This window comes from Cryptomeria japonica, chromosome 3 (assembly GCF_030272615.1).
Source record: "Cryptomeria japonica chromosome 3, Sugi_1.0, whole genome shotgun sequence".
NCBI classification, from domain to species: domain Eukaryota; kingdom Viridiplantae; phylum Streptophyta; class Pinopsida; order Cupressales; family Cupressaceae; genus Cryptomeria; species Cryptomeria japonica.
The window spans coordinates 668,741,046-668,747,045 of NC_081407.1; positions in this window are offsets into that span (position 1 = coordinate 668,741,046).

The following is a 6,000-nucleotide window of genomic DNA, read 5'->3' on the forward strand; positions in this document are numbered from 1 at the left end:
AGTGCTAGTATAGGGTTCATAATGTTGCGAGAAGGCCTGGAATGGCAAACTTACCACCTTGTCTCCACGAAAGGATTGGTAGGGTCTGCATGAGACTTAGTTGGAACTAAAGGCTCGAGAGAGGTTACCAGGATAACCCAGGATGGGGGTCAGGACCTATGGAGGTTGTACCATGGTATCCATCTTAAGCTATGTGATGACACTCTTTCCTTAGAGTCACTAGTATTTTGTGAGTTGAGCTACATGGATTTTTGTGAAGTATTGTAGTTCTTTCGTACTTGTCTTACTTTGGTTGCTTGAGGGTTTTCTACTATCTCCTAGCACAGTCGGGTGGGTCCTTTTCGGGATCACATGGTCGGGTGGTAGTGCCACTTCCCAGTGGATGTTCTGGATTATATCTTCTGGCGAGGAAAGGCTTTGCTGGTGTTCTTGGTTCGTGGTTCATGTACCAGCTCTTGTTCATGATCTTTGTTCAATTGAGACCTCGTGGTCATTGTATCTTACATTTATGTAACCTTGATATTTTAACCTTTGTATTCCATGGTAATTTTGGAAACCATGTATTGATGGATATTGTAATATTTGATCATTGGATTGTATGTTAATTCAATTGGTGTAATTTTTACGTATAAATGATTTATGGATAAATAAAAGCATTTTATTACTTTAATTCCTTCATTATGGGATTTAGATGTGTGTATAGCGTTTACCTTAAGCATTTAATTTACCTATTTAGATGAACTATTGGATTAACCATGGTGTTAACATAATTTGCGAGGTAATGTTCGTTGGTAACCCTTAGGAAATCTTGTGTTAGACTTTCGTTGTGTTATTAAACGTGCAATTGTTATAATTAATGCACTTAATCTTTTTTTTTTAAATTATTACACCCTTTTAGTTGCCAAGTTGTGGTGTTGTCCTTTAGGTTTTCTGGTGGGGCATTACATAGGAACCATCTATTGTAAGTAATATCCATTCATTGGCTAGTGTGTGAATATTATGGGTCACAAATCCCACCGAGGTTTTTCCTACACCAGTTTTTCTCACCAAAAATCTTATGTTATGGTTTTCTTTCTGTTTTGTGTTTACTGTTCATATTTACTGTTTTAATTCTTGTTTACTGGTACACTGTTTAAGAATGCAATTTATTTAATAAGGTCAGAAAATATATTGACCAATTAGATACTGATTCACCCCCCTCTCAGTATCTTTGGGAATCCTAACAATTGATATCAGAGCAGTGTCCTCTATTTTCAAAATCCTAACAACTTGAGGGAGATTCTGACACTGGTACAAATAGAAAACTTGAAAAAGCAATTGGAAAGAGCTCCTTCAGATTATGATGTAGAAAAGTTGAAGAATTTGAAGCTTGAAGATGATCTAAAGACTGCATGAGAATTCATTAAAGGACTTCAAGATAATATCACTATCACTAGGAACAAAAGAAGAGAACTTTCTGAGAAGATATAGAGTGAAGATGATGAAAAGGAAACTCTTAATGACCTTGTGAACAAGTTGAGACAAGAAAATAGTGCTATGAGGAATGACATGCAAGATATAACTATGAGCTTTTGTAAAGACATTGAAGACATAAAGAAAATGAAGATGACTTGATTAGAAGACTAAATGATGCTAGAAATGAAAATATAAGACTTACTCATGAAAATGATATGTTGAAGACAAATTTGATGCACACAATGATATGTTGAAGACAGATTTGATGAACACAGGAAATGACAAAACTATACTTATGAGACAGAAGGGAATTTTGGAAAATGAGTTGGCTACTGCAAATCAACACAAAGAGAAATTCAAGAAAAGTTTAGAGGAACTTGATAACATGCAGAAAAATTAGAGACCTGATGGAGATACTAATGGACTTGGCTTTGAAGTTGGTGAAAGCTCTAGTACTGCAAACAATCATGATCAGAGTAAACTGGTAAGACAACCTAATGCCTACAAATTTAATGGGAAATTCTTTAACTGTAACAAATATGGCCATAGAGAAAATTAGTGTGGATCCAGAAACTATCAGAACACTAATACACCCATCGGTCAATGTTCCAAATGCAACAAAATTGGCCATAATTCATAAAATTGCAGAATGAATGTAAGATGTTATGTTTGTGGAAGATTTGGACACTTATATAATCAATGCAAAACACATATCGGCATAGGATATGAAAAAGCTATTCATAAAAACAATGTGACTTGTTATGCTTGTAACAAGATTGGACATATTGCAAAAATTTTGTAGAAGTAAGGCATCACTAGAAAATACCCAAGGACCCAATTTGAAAGGTAAAGAGAAGGTTGAAGAGGTAAAGAAAGAATTTTCAAAACAATGGATTAAAAAGAAAGATCAAAATGTTGATGAGACTATTCCTTCACCGATAGAACATAGTATCATTCCACCGGTAGGAGATTCTTCATCTAACTAAACTAAAATCCTTTGGGGGTATGGAAACAAATTCAAAATCATGCTAGTTTACCTTTGGTTGATGGTAAGAAGATGAATTGCTTCTTTACCGGTAGATGAGTTAAGTTTTCACTTAACCGACAAACATTTAATGTGGTAGTTGAAGGAAAAGACATTATAAAGTAAGTGTTTTTCACTCTTTTTCACTCACGGAGCATTCAAATTTCCTAAGAGTGCGAAAAACCTGAGCGAAGGCATCCACAATGAGAAGTGAAGTAAAATCATTCAAGAATTCAAACCTAAAGGCAAATTAAGGTATTTATAAATGTCTTCCTCCTCTACTCTTGAATTCATTACAAACCCTACTGTTATTGAAGTGGTTAAATGCCCTACACCTATATTCAAGATCACACCTGAAGTAGCGAACTAGGATGATACCCTAGGTGCATTTTCTAAAATACCCAAAGGAGTTACATATGCAGAAGACCCTAGGATATACATACATTTTCATATTGAGGAACTAAGTGCTGATGAAATTATGAATGTATAGGACTTTTATTTGTGATGAGAATGGTATTGTGAAACCAAAACACAAGATAATTGAAACCTTAGGTTTTGTGGAAATACTTAGTATTCTGGATTTTCCTAAGGAAGTTGTGAGAATTGTACTAAGTAGAATGCATGGGGAATTCTTTTGGCTTGACTCTATCCACAAGATCACAAGAGAAGTAGTTAGGGAAGTGATTGGCTTACCTTCCATCAGTAGTGGGCCTGACAAAACAAAGAAGGTTCTAAACAACATTGTAATGACCCTAACCGGTGTAACCCATGACAGCAGATCCTTGAGAGTAAATGATGTCAAAGATATAAATGTTAGATTCATTAGCATGATACTAGGATACAAAACTACACATGCCAACATATTGAACTATGTTTCTAGTTTATGTATCAAGAATGCTTATGATATGGTGAACAGTAATGCTAAGATTGATATATGTGAATGGTTGAAGTATGACTTTATTGACAACTTAAGGAAAATTAAAGGTGATAAGAAGGGTACTTTCAGATTTGGTGATCTACTTGTGTGCCTAATGCTATTTATTACAAAGGAAGTTCCTAGTATAGGTAGGAAAGAATTTGGTTTTGACATATTGGTAGGCAAAGAACTATTGGAAATATTTACCAGCATGGGAACTAACAGGAAAAATAACATAATTGAATACTTCCAAGCATTTAAGGCTGGAATGAAAACAAGGGAAAGGTTATCTCAAAGCATAATTGACAAAAATTAGAGAGAGATTTATTTTGTTATAAAGAAAGATGAAATCTGGATGGAAGCAATGGTTCCAAGAATTGTTTGGGTAAAAGAAATGGGTTATGAGGCTAATGAAAACATAATCGAGACATATGCTAAAGCCTTACTTGAAGCCCCAAGAGAACCTGAATAGAAAATATTTGGTAATGCCGAAACCATTGAAAGCTCAGTACAAACACACAAACATAGGAAGAAAAGAGAAAAAACTATCAGAAAAGAAACTAAACAGGCCAAAGAGATCAAAGAAGACATATTGCATATCACTGGTATTAAAGAAAGTGACTTGGAAGGGTTACAATCAGAAGCTCATCTTTCACCAGTTGGAACTTCATCTCACAGTGAAATCCCAACCAAGTTTAAGAGAGTAGAAAGAAAAAGAAAACCTTCACTGGCACCCTCTCCTACACCAAAGAAAGTAAGAAAGAAACAACAGGTAGTAAGGACTCCAACAAAGAAAATGACACCAAGGAAGAAGAAGGAAAAACAAGTTATCCCTCCTCTAGACAATCTTTTGAATGAAATAACAAATGAAGGAAACTTGTCTAATGTCAGTAAATTGTATGATACTTTTACTAATGAAGAAAAGGAAATCATAGAAAATAGTATCATTCTACACTTAGACATATATAAGAAATTTTTGATAGAAGTTGTAGATGATTTACCTAGTGACTTGTATAGGAGACTTTATGCAAAGAGACTAGATATTATGGAATTGGATAAGAAAATAAAAATTGAAAAGCTACTTGTTGTACATCCAATGAAATCAGTAGATGAAATTGATGAAATAATAAGTGAGGCAAATAGGACAATATTTTCTAGTCGTCACCGGCATGTAGGTCTAATGGCTGGTAGAGTGAATGAAATCTTTGAAGAGACAACGGATAAATGGGATATCTTCTTTGTGGAGAAAGAAAAGAAAGAAAAACTCAAAAGACCCAAAAATTTCAAAGTTTACCAAAAAAAATTAAGGACAAAGGAAAAGGCAAGGTAGGTGGACCTCCAAGCATAAAAGTGATAGATAATTTTCCCCCACCTTCTTTTGATACTCCACCGGTACAAACTATTGATACACCATCAGCTACTGAAAATATTAAGATAGAGAGTCCGCATGAGGATACAAATCCTGATTCTGAAGTTTTATATACAATGAATATTGATACACAAGAGGTCAATATTGTGGTTGATAAGGAAACTACTTGTAAAAAGGAAGATGTGGCTACTGAGCCACTGACTGAAAATATTGTAGTTTATACACATGTAGAGAAAATAGTTGAAAATATTGAGATTGGGATTGAGACTCAAACTAAACAATCAGTTGATCCCCTGGCTTCTGGAATTGTGATTGATTCCATGGATGTACACATTGAGGAACACACTGAATTAGAGCAACCGACCACCGATAACACCCTAAAACCAGTTGAGATATCGACAGTAGATAGTACATAGGTTCATACTGAGAAACTGACAGTGAATACTAAGACAACATCAGAGAAACTAACAGTAGAGAGCACAAAGAAACAAATTGAGATACCCACTAAGAAACAAGAAGAGAAAAAGGTTGAGGTATAGGTACATGCAGAGACAGTGCCACCAGAAACTGCTGAGAAACCTAAGCCTTTACTAATTGAAATGCATACACAAACTGACCTACCTAAGGTCAATACAAGAAAAGAGGTTACTCACACTGGCAGAATGTAGATTGTGAAGGTAGTTGGACAATCATCTAGTTCTTTCATAACAAAATTTGGACTGACAAATGTGAGAGAGGTAATTTTGGATTCCATTAAGAAAATAACAAATTAAAATGAACTTGCATACAAAGCTATTGATGATACACTTCCTATACTAAAATTTATTGCACCCAAGTGCAATGTGGAAGATAAAGATTCTCTAAGCCAATTAGACACATTGTCTAAGTATATCACTGACAACTTATTGACAGTTGATCAGATAAATGAGGAAACATTTAGTGAGAAAATGAATAAGGAAAAAGAGATTCTTTGAAGAGATAATAAACAAGTGCATGGGACACATTGATACACTATTACCAGCACTTAGGAAAACAATAATGGAGTTTAAAGAGTTGTACAAGGACACATGTAAAACTAATATTCTGATAGTGGATATAGACAAGGAGATCAACAGAGTGTAGAAAGAAATAAATGATATAGTTGACAATCTCATTGGTTCATCAGAACCCATATTGGTTATAGAGCAGGAAATATCAGGTTTTGAGGAGAAAATTGAAAATTTTGAAAAAGAGAAT